The sequence below is a fragment of the Medicago sativa genome, chromosome 6, assembly GCF_051527215.1.
Source record: "Medicago sativa cultivar Bolivia chromosome 6, Bolivia_mono, whole genome shotgun sequence".
Lineage (NCBI taxonomy): Eukaryota > Viridiplantae > Streptophyta > Magnoliopsida > Fabales > Fabaceae > Medicago > Medicago sativa.
In genome coordinates, this window is record NC_140754.1 from 32800559 (window position 1) to 32820502 (window position 19944).

The 19944-nt window shown below is 39.3% G+C and overlaps 1 pseudogene; it reads right to left on the reverse strand.

Annotated features, from left to right (window-relative positions):
- Positions 1-228: 228 nt before the first annotated feature.
- On the reverse strand, positions 229-19348 carry LOC146914607 (uncharacterized; annotated as a pseudogene).
- Positions 19349-19944: the final 596 nt, after the last annotated feature.

A 19944-nucleotide genomic window follows, 5' to 3' on the forward strand; every position in this document is an offset into this window, starting at 1 on the left:
CTCCCTACAAAACAGACCTGCCCAAGACCATAGTAACAGAAGCAAATTATGCTGTCACAGAAACGCAGGAAAACAATCCATAAAAGATGCTGCTGCCACCTTCAACACCCATAACAAACAACCACCAAACGCCAATTACACCGCCTAAATCAAACTTCATCGCAAAACAACCTCAGAAAAACTAAAATCCCTAAACACTCGTCGCCAACTATTCACCCCATATCACCTTTAAAAATCACCCCACCATAAGAAAAACATCCCTCCAAACCAAACATCAACTTTCCATGGCCATAGCCGAGCCCAATTGACACGCGTTAAAGTCCTTTTCCAAAGCTTCATTGGATTCCACCACCTCTCTACTTCGGGTTCACCGAAGAAAACACCATAAACCCAAAACCAACTTGAGTTAAAGTCTGGCTCCCAATCTCGAATCAAAAGTAATCGGCCCACCAGACTCCAAAACCAAATCAGTAAGGTACCCATCATCTCCGATCCACCGAAGAAACACCTAAACCAGTCAAAAAAAACTTGCAACTAGACACTAACTCCCGATCTCGAAGCAAAAGCAATCGGCCCACCGAAATCTAGAAAACAAGACTGAAAGGCATTCGATAGGTGGGATGGTGATGTAATCAGATTAACATGACAGAAAAGGAAAAGGCTCGGCTCAAAGACCACACAAATTTGAAGTACCCAAACATAAAAGTAACCCAAAATGCAACAACAGCTAGTGACGACGGATATGGACTCGAAACAGAGGTGCCTAACAACATAAACACCACAACCAAAACTCACCACACTAAGAAGGCAGCCCCCACCCAAAAAAAACACCCTTAAAACATCAATCTCCCTATCTAACAACACCTACACCCCTCTTGATCAGTTCTAGGCCGCCGAGCGATCCGACGTCAAATCCAAGATCAAAATTCCAATGCGATACCATCCAAACCACTCCACTACAACCGCGACAAACCATCATCACTACCTACCAAAACCTCCACGAAAAACGTCACCATCTACCACTAAGCCACCATCACCGAACCACCTCCTAATCACCACCACCGAACCACCTAAGAAGCCAAAAAAAGCATTGTTGTAAACTCCCGTCAACACCTTTTGAATTTGCTGCACATGTTATAGATTGAAAATATCCCGTGACAGCAGCAACAACAAATTGTGCTGCAATGTCAAGGAAACCTCTTAAAGTGTAATGAACCATCACTGAATCACCTCCTAATCACCACCACCGAACCACCTCCTCACCACCACAAAACCACCCAAAACATTGCACATCACCACCTCTTCACAACCACATAGCCATCACCTCAACACCACCAAAACTCACGACCGAACATCAAAAGGAGTTCGCCGGCGTAACGGAGTGGAACAAACGAATCACATAGATCTGGAGCAGATTGGAACGAAACAAGACAAACACAGAGACCACAGAACAAGATCAAGAGGGGAAGCGGGAGGTGGTACTGTTAGAGGAACCACGACTGAAACCACCACCAACAATCGTGAACCATCAAAGCTACAAGAGCCAACACAGTACACACCCACTCCAAAACTCCACAAAACCAAATAAACACCAATAAATACAGAAGACAAATGGAACCAACCACCACGTTCTTAGTAACCTGTAGTCGGCTCAAGAGGACGACGGTGGAGAATAAAACGCGGAGGTCGCCGGACACCGGAAGTAGATCCACCTACTTCAACAGAAAGTATCGGTGGAGCGGAGGAGGGAGCTCCTCGTCGCACCACCAAGCTTTCAATCTACATCTTGGACGGAGAGAATTTGGTACGGTAGGGAGGAGGCGACAAATAACCTAATTATTAATTTATATAGTAATAAAATATATATTTTCTACTAAAAAAAATGATATAACGTGTACCAAAACAAAGAGATGTCTTAACATTTGAAGAATAAAATTAATCAATAAATGCTATTTAGAAGTTATAGTATAAATTGGTCCAAATAAATGAGATAATAATATATAGTATAAAAACAAAACAAAAAAGTGTAATTGATCAAATCAATTAAAATATTCAATTATGTCGGTACAATTTTTCCCTAAAAAAACAACACAATGTTTTTCGGTTCCTTCTTTTTCAATTATGATGAAAACCATTGACAATACTTTTTTTTTTTTAAGGAACCATTAACAATACTTAAAAACTAATTTTTATGTCTTTTAATATAATCCTAAACATAAAAGCATAGCCATAAAAAAAAAAAATTATTCAATTCTCATTGAAAAGAAACGTCTATGTATGAATCTTAAAGATTATGAAAACACTCCATAATTGTTTAATTACACCATCATAATTGAATTTACTCCTTAAGATTCCTTCAAATATAACCTACAAAGTTGAAAATTTTAGTGCATAATTTCCCACATTCACCCTCAGTCCTCACCCTTTATAACCTCCACTTACGCATACATCCATTTCCTACTCATTCCCACATATTTGACAATTACACTCATTTCTTGAGTGTTTCCACCATGGTGCTATTGACACTACCATATTCATATGTAGAAAAGTTGTTTGTATATTATTCATTTGCACTAAATTCATTGTATATTCATTATTTTTTCAGGTTGAGAGAAATAAATTTCACCATAGATATGAGGCTAATATATGAAAAGGTATTCATAATTCCTCTTATAACCATTATTCAGTCAAAATTGACCTTTCACTTTTTTTAACAAGTATTGCATTTTGACTTAAATTGTAAAAACTTCTCACAATTTTTTATTCTCTTTTATCGAACGGTACTAGAAACAATCTCACATATATCAATAGTACGGTTTTTTTAAAATTGGAAAAAAAAAATTATAGAGCTAAATGTTAAGTGCTAATTTTGCATTTTTTTAAACAAAAATGTTATATTTGGAATCAAGCATGAACGTGAAAGTTGAATGGAGAATGAAAAAAATAGTTATCTTTTGATTATTTCAAAAAAGTTAACTTAATATTAGCGGAACTTATTCAAACATATGTTTATTAAGATTCATATTCATGTTGCTTCAAAAAAAAGATTATATTCATGTTGACATTCCAAATCTAAATTTTAATATTTGTTATTCTTTTATGAAAAGTCAATATTTGTTTTATCGTTTCTTTGTTCTCACATCTAACGATGAAGATTATATCATATAAGTGTCTTATTCATTCTTATATTTAGTTGATGTCTTTTTATATTATTTAATTAAGTGATGTGTATGATGCTATTCAATTACATTTGACATGAGATCTTAATTTATATACACTGTGTACACTCTTTTGCTTCCTTCACATTGTAACTCCCAATTAAATATTTTAGAATATGTATCACTGTGTACACTCTTTTTCTTCCTTCATATTGTAACTCCCAATTAACTACTTTAGAATATGTATCACTGTCGAGTAAAAACAGTGAGTGCCACTCTATATACTAAAAGTGTACTAATGAAAGGTGAAGCGGTTCACACTTTTAATGTGTTATTCAACATACTTCTTATTAGCCTTTCAATTCAACAATAATTCAAAACGGTGGAGTGAATAAATTATATCTACCTTATGTACAAGACCTTTACGTACCGGCATGTAAAACTTCAACCGAGAGGGTTGTGCATATTGCATAAAAAAATTGCCGTTTGTGATCTCACTGTGTGCCTTCTTTCCTTCAGATTTAACGGGTGAAACTATTGCTAATTTTGAGTCATCTTCACTTTCTCCAAGCAATTCTTGAGTGATATTCTTCAATTGTGTATGATAGTTTTTGTTTCTCTTTTTTTATTCTTCACAAATCTTAATCTTCCTTGTTGTTTTGTTTGGAAGGATATGGACTGACTTACTCTATTAGATCAACCAAATGATGTAGCTAGATTTTTTATTTATGTAATGTTGGTTAGTCTATTTTTTTTAGCTTTTTTTTTATTGCTTTATGTGTATATGATTGACTATTTTTTCTATCGGAATGATAATAATGTGATAAAGTAGGCTTCCATTTTTTCTTTTGTTGCATCCGCGATGCTAGATAAGCATATGAAAATAAAGATAATTGTAACACCCATACCAGACGTATCTAGAAAGTCTGGCACGTGCGTTAATATTAGTACTGGATACATTAAAATATACAACATAAAACATTTACGAATGAATAATATTTACATCAAGTCACGTTCGTATAAATCATAATACAATACAACTCATCCACACATAAAAATACATCCTTGATGTCCATATCGTCCTGCAGCTTTACGAACGAACCCTTGAAGTAATATCCATCCGGCTCCGAACATGCATAAACATCCTGCTTATCTGAAACAAATAAGGATTGGGATGAGACATAATGTCTCAGTGAGTTCCCCTAAACCCTAGGCTATAGGCAACCTCAAGGGGAAACCTACGGTCACCACGTGTCTACATTACAACCTGACGGTTGATTATACGTGTGTCGGGACTTGCATACTTAGACGGTAGTGCATACTAGAGCCGTCATGATCATATCTTACTTGTTATAGGCTTCACTTCCTATACGTGTCATGGCGGTCGAGGGGAACCTAGAACCGCGGTGCCAAGAATACACTCTATGTATCGAGGCCTAAACATAACATAATCATGACACGACTCTAAACCGGACGATTAGGGGAAATCTAAGATCGTCATCGGTATCATGTTCTTTACTTGCTCTAATCCATGCCTTGTACTTATCATGTAGCATCTAATGCTCTTATTCTTAAACATAAACTTGCATGGATTCACTCTCGCATAATCTTGAACATAACATAATCATAATCATACATAAACGTAACTAATTTCATTCATTATGTTAGCATTGAACAAACAGTTATCTTGGTTCATTTTACGGAGAGCCCCGGGTGGAGTAACCCCGAGATCAATCCCATACATGACCGATGTACGTACATCGGACTTCCTCGGTGTCGTGCGGGTCCCTTGCGGCTTGAACCGTTCCCCTTAGGTCGAGAACCTACCGTATCCCCCTGACGTGGATAGCAAGAGACACGAGCACCGCCATGCGGTTATAATCTTAGTCTTGCATTTTCGGTGACATGCGGGTCCCTTACGGCTTGAATCGTTCTCAAAATGAGAACCCCTTGTATCCCCCTAATGTGGATAACAAGAGACATGCCACCTACTTATACATATCATAGTCTTGTCATAAATTTAGGATAAACCTAACCATGCATACATGTTTACCTCGGAACCTTGATCAATCTGATTAATGGTAAAGTCTTACTTGTTCATGCTTGTACATACTTAATCATGGTGGAGAGATTTAACTAATCAAACCACAACTTAACATACTTGCTACATCACCCTTGATCATGTGCGTAGACAACAAGCTTCGCGTCTTATCATTCTAGGGATTCATGCTAACTAGCTAGTTCTCGACAACTATGTCGAGGCTCTAGTTTTTCCCTTGCTTAATGAGTAACTCACTACCCGATTCATGACATGATTCTCTCATATGCCATGCCTTACTAATATGTATAATACATGCCTCTTTAACATAAGAATCTTGCTTTCATTGATCATCATTTGGGACCTTGGTTTGAGGGGTTTACTTTCGTAAAAAGACACCACGGAGAAAACTGCGTCGTGAATCCCCATGCCTGCCTGAAGCAAGCAAAACAGTGAGGTTTCTCACTGTCTTACTCGCCTAGGCGAGTAGATTTGCTGGGGAGGCGAGTGGTAGCTCGCCGTGGCGAGTTGGAGGCGTGAAGGACCCCCCTTTCGGAGTTCTAGCTCGCCGTGGCGAGTAATAACTCGCTGTGGCGAGTTAGGACAGTCCAGAACACTTAAAAATGGTATTTTTGACCCAAAAACCTCAAACCAAGTGTCTCTAAGTATTTTTGAACATATTTGATCATATGAAACTTGTAAAACATGCATATGGCAAGTATTAACATGTATAGCATGCATGGCATAAAAAGGGGCAACTAGGCTAACACTTAAACCCTAGAATTTCTTATCATTCATAATATACATACATGGCATAATCATAATTCCAAAGGGTGGGAATTCTATCTATGGAACTGACCTAATCATAATCTTGAAGCAACTCCAAGCTCCAAGCTCAAACAAGCCCAAAACCTTAGTTTTACCTACTTGCTTCTTTGACTCAAACCATACCATCTTGTTACCTTTTCTTGCAATTCAAGCATCATGAATCTTTGCTAGCTCATCTCTAATCCATTCCAAATCTTCTTTCACCAAAACCCTAATTTCATGGTTTTTCCCCTTGTGAAGATAAAGTTGGAAAACAAGCTCGAATAGAGCTTCTACTTGTTCCTTGCTCTTGAGAGTACCATGCTATAAGCCCAACCTTCTTGCTCAATCAAAACCCTAGCTTTGAAGGACTTCTAGAGAAGAAGAAGAGTTGAAATCAAGCCTCAATCTAAGCTACCAATCTCATAAAGGGTGATGGAGGAACCAATTCTTGATCTTGAATGTTAAAGGAAGAAGATTTGATGTATTAAAGAAGTAGGGAGAGAAGAGAGAAGGCCGATGGAGAGGAAAGAAGGGAGAGGAAATATTTGCTCCAACCTAGAGAGAGAAAAGGATAAGGGAAATGAGATATTTTCCAATCCAAAACATATAAATATTCCTTTTCGTGAAATTACAAAAATGCCCTTGCCACAGGCGTATTAAATACGACCTTGATACTTTATCTGTAATAAGCTGACATCTCATAAAATATTTCCATTAACTTACTTTCCATGATTTTAATTCCTCTGCACGATCGACTGGTAATATCTCGATACTGACAGGCGGGATATTACATCCTACTCCCTTAAAAAAAATTTCGTCCTCGAAATTTAGAGATTACTGTTTTATCTTGGTTTTCGGGTGTCAAACATTGATTAAGTTTGAACCTTTTTAACCTTTGATATCTCATTTTTTCTTGGGAAGGGAAAAATAAGCAAAACCCTTGAGAATCGAGGTCCAAGAGTTGTTTTCGCTACGGGAAGGTGTTAGGCACCCATAACGACTATTGTATCCTATAGGAACCGTCTTTACTTTCTACGCGCGCTTTATTTTTAAATGCTATTTGAAAAAGATATTTACACCTAAGGGTTTACTAAGTGAAGAATTGGAGGGAGAAGAATGTTTGAATATTTGTTTTATTTGAATTGAAGGAATATTGGTTCCTTGCCTACGTACCCTTTTAAGAGATCAAATCCACCGTAGTTCTCTTCCAAAAAATGTTTTTGTTTTTGTTGGTTGACTTTAAGTTTGAAAATGGGATTTTGAAGAATAGAAAGAAGCCTCAAGGGCATGAGATTTAGAAAAGGTGAGGTGGAATTAGTTATTTTGCAAAAAAGTCTAAGTATTATTAGAATTCATTAAAGTTTTGTTTAAGGAAATAAAGGGGAAATACAATGGGATTTTGATCCCAAGGTTTATTTAGAAAATGATTTGAGTGAAGTTGTTCATATTTTTGAAAAGAGTTTTTGTCTAAGTTTCAAGGCTTCTAAACATACATCTAAGCATACATTCCCTAAGCATACATCTAAAGTATCCATGTGATGTGTGTGCATGTGTCGGTGCTTGTGTCGGTGTACATCATTAGAGTCCATTGTCCTTTACATCATTGGCCTAGATACACTCTATGGTCTTGCAAGAATTTTAAAGGCATAAGGTAAAGTACAAGAATTCCTAGGTCCTTACATTCTAAGTCTTGGCATAAATTGTAAAATGCAAGAAAATAAAGGCTAAGAATGTAAGATAGAGGATGAAATGTTTATGAAATAAATGAAACACAATGAAATTGTTAGTAGCATAAGGTGTAATATGGTAAAAGTAAAGAAAGAGAAACATTATAACAAGAGCATAGAAATTAACACAAGATAATGCAAAATATAGCTAAAACTCCACTTCAAAAATACAAGAATCATATGGCCTATAATTCTCATAATTGAACACATTTTTCAAAGGCACAAACTCAGGTTGTAGAATGAGAATCAAAGCAACATGATGCGCTATGCATTTTGAAGTGAATTTAGAAATATTTACATTATTTATCTACAAACAAAACTCACAAAGCAAGCAATTAATCATTATTCACACACACATGCAGCAAAACACACTCAAAACAATAGGTAAAGAACTTCACAAAATCATATAGCATGGATCACAAATATTTTCAAGAATTAGAATGAAAATCAAGCAATTTTTCATAGGGTTTTTAATACAAAACTCAAGAAAATAGCAAGAAAATGCATCAATACTTTTTATCAAGTTTTCCAGTGAACAAATAGCACAAAACGTCCCAAAAATCATCAAGAACATGTGTAGATTTTTTAGGAATTTTTACAAGAAAATTAGGCAATGCAGTGTTGTAAAAAGCAAGAAACAATGTGTGTATAGCAAGAAAATCACAAGAAAACTAAGGCCTGCGCAGAATGAAGCCCAAGCCCACACATGAATTGGACCAGGGTTACAGGGAAGCAGCAAAGGCCGTAGGATTGATCCAGATGGATCAAACCTTAGATCCAAAGGCCAAGATGCAGGGATGAATGAACCAAGATTGAACCGGCTTGGTTTGCAAGAACCGGCTTGGTTCATGCTCTATAAAAGAGTGTGAACCGGTCCAAACTTTATTTCATTCCTCTCCTTCTCTCTCTAAGCTTCTCTAGAGAGAGAAGCTTTGCAACTTCCTTCGTCTTCTCCGATCTTCTTATCCGGTGACGTCAACGGCGCCGGTACGGTGGTTCGCCGGTGGCGCCACCGTACTGGAGTGGTTTTCAAAGTTTTTTACATCGTTGAGTTCACCTCTTCTTCCTCTTTACGATTTTGAAACTAGTTTTTAGAGGAGAAGCTTAGATCGGAGTAGATCTATGATTCTTTGATTCGGCCAAAATTTTGAAATAAAAGGTGAAGAACGAAAGAAAGAGTTCGTACTGGACTGCAATTAACAATACTAGACTAAAATGCGATTTTAGGAATTTTAGGACTAAAATGAAAATTAAAATAAAATTGAATTAAAATTGGTAAATGGAAAATAACATAAAGTGAAACGATTTAAAAATAACAAAACGGACTAAAATGAACCAACTACTTAAATGAGGTACTTCAAAGTAACCTCTCTCTGCCAAAATTTTGTGTGAAATGACCAAAATGCCCCTAGGGACTAAAACGACTCAGAATGACTCAAATGCAATTTTAAAATGATTTTTTAACAGGGAATTAAAGCAAGAATTTATACAAGCCAAATGAAAAGATTCAGAGACAATTTTTAGAATTTAAACAGAGTTTTAACACTGGAAATGACTAAAATGCCCCTAGGGGCTAAACTGACTCGAAATGACTCAAATACAATTTTTGGAATGGATTTTAACATGAGATTGAAACAAAGACTTATACAAACCAATTAAAAAGATTCAACAATTTTCCATGACCAAAATGAGTTTGAATGCAGGAGATGACTAAAATACCCTTTTTTCATGAATTTTGCAAATAACTTTGAAATAAGATGTAGAGAAAGATGCAATTGATTGGAAATGCAAGAAAAATATTTTGGATGACTTGAAATGCAAGAAACATAGACAAATACCCAAATGAAAAGATTTTTAAAGCTAAATTGGAAGATAAAACAGAGTAAAATACCAATGTAAAACAATAGCAAATTGGCAATCTTTCAAGAGTGATAAACACATATCAAAGATAGAAAAACATTTTGAGCAAGTATTTTTAGGTCCAAAATTAGGGTATAACAGCTGCCCCTATTTAAGTTTCTTTGTTCGGAGAGTCAAGAGACGTAGTCTTTGATTTGACGAGACGAAGATACTTAAATATTAACATTTGCACTGTTTTTGGACATAAAAATATGCTCTCACATTGTCAAAACATGAATGCCATGCAACATTTTGATTATGAACGCAAGACAAACAAACTGGAGTCTACAGAGCATGACATATCACTGGGGATTTTGGTAGACATTGACCGGGTAGACAAACCAGGGGACAAAAGGTAGGAACAAGCTGTTCTTTGGATCGAACTAGCCATTTGACCAAGTAATACAAACAAGAGATGGGTACAAGCTGTTCTTTGGATCGAACTTGTCACTTGACCATGTAATAAAAACAGAAGATGAGCACAAGCTGTTCTTTGGATCGAACTTGCTACTTGGCTGGGAATAGAAATATAAGACAGGTACAAGCTGTTCTTTGGATCGAACTTGCTACTTGACCATGTAATACAAACAGAAGGTGAGCACAAGCTGTTCTTTGGATCGAACTTGTCGCTTGATTGAAAATTCAAACAGATAGGTAGGTACAAACTGTTCTTTGGATCGAACTCGCCGTTTGACCTAGAGACATAGACAAGAGGCAGATACAAACTGTTCTTTGGATCGAACTTACTGCTTGATCACTATCACAACATATAGGCAGGTGCAAACTGTTCTTTGGATCGAACTTGTCGTTTGACCAATAACAAAATATAAATCGGGTACAAACTGTTCTTTGGATCGAACTTGCCGTTTGACCAGAAAGCACAGTCATGTAAGCAGGTACAAGCTGTTCTTTGGATCGAACTTGTCACTTGACCAATAACAAGACATATAGCAAGATACAAATTGGAAGTTTGATTTAACAAGATACAAATTGAGGGTAAGCTGACATTGACTTAATTTGAAGATAGACATGACCATTATTGTTGGCCCAAAAGCAAATTGAGAGTGGATTAGCATTGATTTGAATTGAATCGAAAGTTGACATTGAAAGAGTTATTGAAGGTTGAAAATAATCAGAGACACAAACATAGACATGGAATTGAATTGAGAGTTTAACAGAGATATAGACATTGGCATTGGATTGAGAGTTTAACAGAGATATAGACATTGGCATTGGATTGAGAGTTTAACATAGACATGGACATTGGAATTGCATTGAGTTTAACATAGGCATTGAATTGAGAGTTGAAATTGAATTGAATTGGAAGTTGGGATTGAGTTGAATTGAAAGTTGAGATTGGCAATGCAACATGCATGTATGGTATAACAAGATTATCAAATGGATGAGCATATAAAATGCATGGTTATGCATGTATGAATGCTTGGAAATGCATGATTGGTTTACAATTTGGCAGAGAAGTTTCACAGAGGCAGACAAAACATTGGAAGATTGGGCACGTGGTGGCTCGTGCTATAACGTATACACACAGGAATCCTCTTTGAAGAGACTGTCGTTGAAAGACGTATCGAAACCATGGCTGAGGGCAATATATCATATCACATATACAAAACTTGCAGGGGAGGGAACCTTGGAAGGTTCTTTGATACAGGTCGCCGTTGTTAGGCGTGTCAGTGCCGGGTAAACATTGGATGTTCGCATCTGTGGTCAATGCTTTTCATATTATTTCATTATTTCATTCCTTTATTTTTCCAATCCCATTTTTGCCTGAACCGCCCTTTCGGGTTTTCAATTCACCGGGAATAAATTCTTTTCATTGCCCCATTTTTGCCTGAATTGCCTTCATAGGTTGTCAATCAGCGGGGTGCTCATTTTTGCCTAAGCCGCCCTTTCGGGTTTTCAACTTAGCGAGCTTTTCCTTTTCATTTTCATTTTTCATTTTTCATTCTGTTTTTTCATTCTTGCCATTGACCACAGATAATCCTGGGGAAGAATTTGCTTGTAATATGTATTCAAATAGACGTTGACACTCATTTATTCATGCATGTTTCAATGGAATGTACCCTGTTGCTCAAGCTTGCTTTCAAAATAGACAGAAAAAGGGTTTTCAATTTTCAAAGATGCTTGTTTCAGACATTGACATTATCAAATAGAAGGAAAATATTTGTATATAGTATTGAAAGTAGAAAGAAAATCGAGTTTCAAACAACAGCACAAGCTCAAATTGATGTAGAAGAGTGAAAGTCAGCCAAAGGCATAACTTCACAGATTTACAAAGCCTGGAAAATGGTAATTTTATTGGTTGGTGGTACATTGAACACGATGACCGCTACATTTCATAGAAATTTTGAATTCACAAGTACAGAAGCTTCTAATGAAGATGATCATTGACAGTTGCAGATGCCCCAAGGGGTGATGGTTGTTTGCCAGATATAGTTACTTGTCTTCTACTATCAACCTCATTTTTGCATGAACCGCCCTTTCGGGTTTTCGGCTCATCGAGGTGCTCATTTTTTCCTGAGTTGCGTACAATCTCAGCGAGCTTTTTCATATTCATTTTTTTTTGTCCCTATCTTTTGCCTGGATTGCCCTTTCGTGTTTTCAATCCACCGGGAAGCGCATTTTTGCCTAGGCCGCCCTTTCGGGTTTTCGACCTACCACGTTCTTTTCTTTTTAGACAAAGTATTTCTTGACTATATCGGCATTTACAGGATTCGGAAGTTCAACACCATCCATGTGTGTAAGGATCAAAGCACCACCAGAGAAGGCCTTCTTGACAACATAAGGACCTTCGTAGTTAGGTGTCCACTTTCCCCTTGGGTCGGGTTGCGGACTTATCCTCCTTTTCAATACAAGTTCGCCTTCCCTGAATTCTCGAGGTCGGACTTTCTTGTCAAAAGCATTCTTCATTCGCACCTGATACAACTGTCCATGAGCCATAGCATCCATACATTTCTCTTCAATCAAATTCAACTGATCATACCGACTTTGACACCGTTCAGCCTCGGTTAATTTTGCTTCCATGATCACTCGGAGAGATGGAATCTCCACTTCCAGAGGGAGAACTGCTTCCATACCATATACCAAAGAAAAAGGTGTTGCCCCGGTTGAACTGCGCACTGTAGTACGGTAACCATGCAAGGCGAACGGTAGCATGTCATGCCAGTCTTTGTAAGTAGTGACCATCTTCTGAACAATCTTCTTAATGTTCTTGTTAGCGGCCTCAACTGCACCATTCATCTGAGGTCTATAAGGAGAAGAGTTGTGATGTTCAATCTTGAATTCTTCACATAAAGCTTGCATCCTACTATTGTTCAAATTGGAACCATTGTCAGTGATGATCTTACTGGGAACACCGTACCGACATATGATGTTATTCTTGATGAACTTCACTACCACTTGCTTAGTCACATTGACATAGGAAGCAGCCTCAACCGACTTGGTGAAATAGTCAATTGCCACTAGAATGAAACGATGCCCATTGGAAGCTTTTGGTTCAATCCTTCCGATCATGTCAATGCCCCACATAGAGAAAGGCCATAAGGAAGAGATAACATTGAGGGAATGTGGAGGCACAAGAACCTTGTCAGCATAGATTTGGCATTTATGGCATCTCTTGGCATATTTGTAGCAGTCATGCTCCATAGTCGTCCAGTAATAGCCGACTCTTAACAGTTTTCTTGACATGGTATGGCCCGTAGCATGGGTCCCAAAAGTACCATCATGTACATCATGCATCAACTTCTCAGCTTCTTGTTTATCAACACATCTCAACAAGACCATGTCGTAGTTCCTCTTGTATAGGGTTTCACCGTCCAGAAGGAATCTACTAGCCCGTCTCCTCAAGGTCTTTTTATCCATGTTGGAAGCACCAGGTGGATATTCACGATTTTGCAAGAACTGTTTGATATTATAATACCAAGGCTTTCTATCATTCACATCTTCATCAGCTTGATCTGGCATATTTTCAACAACAAACACATGAGCGGGTCTATCAAGACGTTGCACTTTGATCATTGGCACATCATTCCAGTGATTCACACGAAACATGGAAGATAAAGTAGCAAGCGCATCAGCCATCTGATTTTCATCCCGAGGGATATGGTGCAGCTCAACCTTTGTAAAGTATGTCAACAGTCGTCTTGCATAGTCACGATAAGGGATCAGCTTCTCATGATGAGTCTCCCATTCACCTTTTATCTGATTAATAACAAGTGCAGAATCTCCATAGATGTCAAGGTGCTTAATTCTCATATCAATGGCTTCTTCAATGCCCAAGATGCAAGCTTCATATTCAGCTATGTTGTTTGTGCATTCGAAAGTTATTCGTGCAGTGAAAGGAATGTGGTGCCCCTGTGGAGTTACAATAATGGCCCCAATCTCTTTACCATAAGCATTGACAGCGCCATCAAATACCAATCCCCACTTGCTATTGGGATCCGACCCTTCATTGATCAGTGGTTCCTCACAGTCTTTTGCCTTCAGGTACATAATCTCTTCATCAGGGAAATCAAACTTAATTGGCTGGTAATCATCAAGAGGTTGACAAGCAAGATGCTCAGCAAGGATACTTCCTTTGATTGCTTTTTGAGCTTTGTACACAATATCATATTCAGACAACAACATTTGCCAACGTGCAATCTTTCCGGTAACAGCAGGCTTTTCAAAGATGTACTTGATTGGATCCATTCGGGATATCAACCAAGTTGTATGATTCACCATATAATGACGCAGGCGTTTGGCAGCCCAAGCTAAAGCACAACAAGTCTTTTCAAGCATCGTATACCGAGTCTTGCAGTCGGTGAATTTCTTGCTCAGATAGTAGATAGCATGTTCTTTCTTTCCAGTCTCATCTTGTTGACCGAGGACACAACCCACGGATTCATCTAACACTGACAGATACATGATCAAAGGCCTTCCTTCCACGGGCGGGACAAGGATATGTGGTTCCAACAAGTATTCTTTGATGCTATCAAAAGCTTCCTGACATTCATTATTCCATACAACAGGCTGATTCTTTCTGAGCAATTTGAAGATTGGTCCTCAGGTAGTAGTCATATGAGATATGAATCTTGAAATATAATTCAGGCGTTCGAGGAAACCTCTGACTTGCTTCTCAGTTTGAGGGGCCGGCATCTCTCTGATAGCTCGGACCTTGTCGGGATCAACTTCAATGCCTCTTTGACTGACAATGAAGCCTAGCAACTTCCCGGATCTTACACCGAATGTACACTTGTTAGGATTCAAACGCAGCTTGTACTTTCTCAATCTTTCAAACATCTTTTCCAAATACACCACATGCTGCTCTTCATCACTTGATTTCACAATCATATCATCAACATATACTTCAATCTCTTTGTGAATCATATCATGAAACAGAGTAGTCATACCTCTCTGATACGTTGCACCAGCATTTATCAAGCCAAACGGCATCACTTTATAACAGAACGTTCCCCACGGAGTGATGAAGGACGTCTTTTCTCTATCTTCAGGTGACATCCGTATCTGATTATAACCAGAGAAACCATCCATAAAGGAGAACACTTTGGATTGAGCAATACTGTCAACAAGCACGTCAATATGAGGCAATGGGAAGTTATCTTTTGGACTGGCTTTATTCAGATCTCTGTAATCAACACACATTCAAAATTTCCCATCTTTCTTTGGCACTGTTACAATGTTGGCAATCCACTCAGGATACTCAGCTGTCATGAGGAAACCTGCATCAATTTGGTTTTGCACCTCAGCCTTGATTTTAAGAGACATATCTGGACGAGACCTTCTCAATTTCTGTTTGACAGGAGGGCATTCAGGTCTTGTCGGTATCCGATGTTCCACAATCTTGGGGTCTAGACCCGGCATATCTTCATAGGACCATGCAAAGACATCTGGATAATCATGGAGAAGTTGAGTGATTTTCTTTTTCACCTCTGGCTCGAGTGCAGCACCAATTCTGATTTCCCGCTTGTTCTCTTCAGTACCCAGGTTGATACGCTCGATTTCTTCCTGGTGAGGCTGAATGGCTCTTCTTTCTTGCTCAAGCAGTCGAGTGATCTCATATGGTATCTCTCCGTTATCCTCCTCATCTTTGGCTTCGTATACAGGGAATTCAAAATTTGGAGGAACTGTAGGGTCACTGTGTTCAACGGGTTTATTATGGTTCAATCTGCATAATATGATTGGGATGATTTTAGAAAAAAGTTTTTCATGCAGATTTTTGAAATTAATAAGAAAATACAGATGTTTTGGTTTTTTCTGGCATTACCATTATTTCCAAGAAAAAGGCACTAAAAAGTAAAAAACAAAGAGTCGCGGAAAAGACGACAATTTTTATTAATAACGGCAATGCTGAAACAAACATGCCTTTACAAAGACATCACTTTCGCCTTGGGCAGAGCGAAAGGATTGTTATTTTGAAAACAAAGAAAAACATGAGCAACAAGACACATTACATGAAAGCATGCATGACTAAAGGAATATCAATGGCCTCCCAATTTCTCACGGTGCCTCCTGGTACAACAAATGTAGGCACATAACTACTTCCAGCAGCATCTTCGGCAATAACATTGATAAACCCAGCACTGTAAAAAGTTCCTGTTGAAACGCCTGAGGTTGGGGAGAAACCAAGACCTTCTCTGCGCTTATTCTCCAAAATCTGTATTACTTTGCCCCAGCCAGCAGCTTGCCCTTCTTGAATAGCTTTCTGGGCGTCTTTCAATGAAGCCATAGTAGCATTACCTCTTCGGGGTTCTGTACCTTCAACAGTCAAGGCTTGAAATGACGTTCCTTCAGCGGACCCTGCTTCAACACAAGAGAAAGATGACAGTTGGCTAACCAGATACGCTTCTTCACCATGTACAGTGACAAGCTTACCATTCCTCACAAACTTGAGCCTTTGGTGTAGAGTGGAAGTTACTGCCCCAGCGTCGTGAATCCACGGTCTTCCGAGGAGACAACTGTAAGAAGCATTGATGTCCATGACCTGGAAAGTGATCTGGAATGTCTCAGGACCAATGGTAATTGGCAAGTCTACTTCCCCAAGAACATCCTTACGAGATCCATCGAAAGCCTTAACCAAATAGCTACTTCCCCTTAGAAAGTCCATGATGACTCAACTGTCTCAGTGTAGACTCAGGCATTAAGTTTAAGGATGATCCAGTGTCCACCAGCACATTGGATATCATGTCAGACTTACAATGTACTGAGATATGCAAAGCTAAGTTGTGGTGTTTCCCTGCTTCGGGGAGCTCATCGTCACCAAACCCCAAGTTATTGCAAGCGGTGATGTTACCCACTATCCTATTGAACTGATCCACGGAGACTTCATGATCAACATAGGCCTGTTCCAGTACTTTCATCAACACTTTCCTGTGAGCTTCTGAACTCAGGAGCAAAGACAAGATAGATATCTTCGACGGAGTTTGCAGCAGCTGGTCTACAATCTTATAATCCCTCTTTTTAATAAGCCTCAAGATTTCGTCCAGATTAGACTCTTCAATAGACTGGCCCGATGGGCTGGCATTCTGGTGAAAAGTAACTGGTGGAGTTACTGTGGCAACAGGTGTAACCACATTCTTTTGGAACAAGGGTGGACGGACTTTTCCGCTTCTCAGAGCTGTAATTTCTCCGGCGACGTTATCAACCGTAGCTGGGGATACCAAAGGTACTTCCACCCCATTCTCAATCATAGTTGCATCGTACTTGTAAGGGATTGCCTTAGTAGAAGCATAATATACTGGGCCAGGTAGCCTGATCACCAGGGGTTCCACTTCCCTTGTCTGAGGTACACTTTTAGTAGGAGAATCATGAAATACTGGCACAATCATACAAACATCGCTAACAACCAGATGCTTATTATCCATTAGGCTCTGTATATCATCTTGCCCCATACAACAGCCCATAGGATTTTGAAGACATTCTGAACAAGAAGCATGATCGTGATTAAACAAGGAGGCTTGGCAAAGCTTAACATGCAGTGGCACCAAAGGAGTAGCAACATTACGGACATCCAAAATGGGAGCCTCTCGAGGAACACGGACTCCTTCGAAAGCCTCGATCATGTTAACAGCAGCATGGTTTGGAAGTGGGTTGTCAAGAACATGCGGCACACTATTTTCAAAAGTCAACCGTCCTCTCTCTATCAAATCCTTCACAACATATTTCAGAGCATAGCAACCTTCTACATTGTGGCCTTGAGTGCCCTGATGAAATTCACATGTAAGATCCTGTCGGAACCTGGGAGGCAGAGGCGTAGGCAGAGGCTTGCCTGGCCTGGTGACACAGTGTCCTTTAGCAAGTAGAGTTGGGAGCAGATCAGCATACCGCATTGGTATTGGTGGAAAATAAGTCCTGGGCCGAGGACCCTGTTGTTACTGCTGTTGCTGTTGAGTGGGGGGTTGTTGTTGTACCTGCTGAGCAATGGCATTTACGGGCACTGGTGGTTGACCCAGTGGCAGCGGATATTGCTGGTAGAATGGTGGGAAGAAAGGATGTTGAGAGTACTGCATATACTGGTAGGGTAGGGGTAACTGTGTAGCATTGATAGGAGCGACAGCAGCTGCAGACTGGTTACCGGATACCATCCCTACTTCGGATTCCCTCTTCTTATGGTGGCCATTATCGTACTTCTTCGGTGCATCAGATGAGGATTCACCTTTTTCAAGAACAATGATACCCTCTCTGACAGCCTCCTCTAGACGAGTGGCCATAGTAACCATGTCGGAGAAATTATTTGGTGCAGAGACTATCATTCTTTCAACATATTCCTTCTTCAAAGTTTTCAGAAATGTCTGTGTCAGTTCCTCCTCATCAAGCCGAGGAGAAACACGGGCAGCTGCCCCTCTCCATCTCTGAGCATATTGACGGAAGGTTTCATCTGACTTCTGAGATAAGGACTTAAGAGAATCTCTATTCGGCTTCAAGCGGGTGTTAAACTCGTAATGACTTTCAAAAGCAGTAGCGAGTTCCTCAAAAGTATGGATATTGTCTTTGCTCAAACCAGTGTACCAGTCTGCTGCATCTTCTGCCAAGCTATCCTGGAAGCAGTGGATCATCAATGCATCATTATCTGCATAATTGGCCATCTTCCGGACGTAACGAATGACATGGCTGTGTGGACAAGAAGATCCATTGTATTTGTCAAAATCTGGCTCCTTGAACTTCTTAGGAACTTCAAATCGGGATATCAGGCATAGATCACGGGCCTTAGCAGAAACACCGTTCCCACGGCTAGCTTTGACCTCACGGAGCTCTCCAGCTAGCTCTCTTAACTGTTCCCTCATAGCCTCCATTATAGGGTCCTGTCCACGCGGAGTATCAACATCAATTACCTATCGCACAGTGTGTACGATAGGATCGGTAACAGTAGTCACTTGAGGCATAGAGGTGCTTGTAGCAGCAAAAGTCGTTGTAGGAATAGGTCCTTGATTAGCAAACCCGGAGATACCAGTCGCAGTATTAGGAGCATAGAAAGCTGAGAGTCCATAAGGACGTCCATTGGGCATGACAAACCAAGCATTAGAAGTCACAGTGGATAATGGGATGGATGGCACCACTTCAGTTGTAACCGGAACGGATGCGACCGGTTGTTCTTGTGCAGCCATCAGAGTAGACATAATGTCATGAGCCTTAGCCAAATCTTCTTTCATAGCAGCCAATTCGGCACGCAGTTGAGCATTTTCTTCTTCAAAGTTAGCCATGTTTCTTCTCTTGAACAATCTTGTGTGATGAACTCTATCTGGTTGGTAAGTCTTACGAGTACGAGCCACCTTTCAGACTGCGGCAGGAGAACCAGGAGGAAATGAGCACAAGGGAAGCTTTTTGTGACCAATGAATGCATATGATGCATGAAATTTGTAAATGCATATGCAAAAAGACTCTTTTTGTGTTATCGAAGGGTTTTAGACAAATTAGAAATTCGTAAACATTACTAAACAGTTGGGACATCTACTAACATATCCAGACGAAACACACAAATATCACAAGATTTTTACAAGATGATTCCCTTTGAAATGCTAAGCCAAGGGATAGACTTTGAAATGTAAAACAACATAAACAATAACTGGAAGCAATCAACAGAAGTCCTCAAGCAAAGGAAGTGGAAGGATCATCCTCAGGCTCAGACTCAGACTCATAGCTGCAGTATCGGGCATAAAAGTCACGGGCACCCCTAGCCCTCTTGGAATCCCTCATAAGCAACCCATCCTTTTCTTCAATCTCTTTTCTAGCCTTAGCCAGCTCCCTCTTCAATGTCAAAACCTCATGAGTCTTCTGCTCATCTTTTCCATCCAAAGTC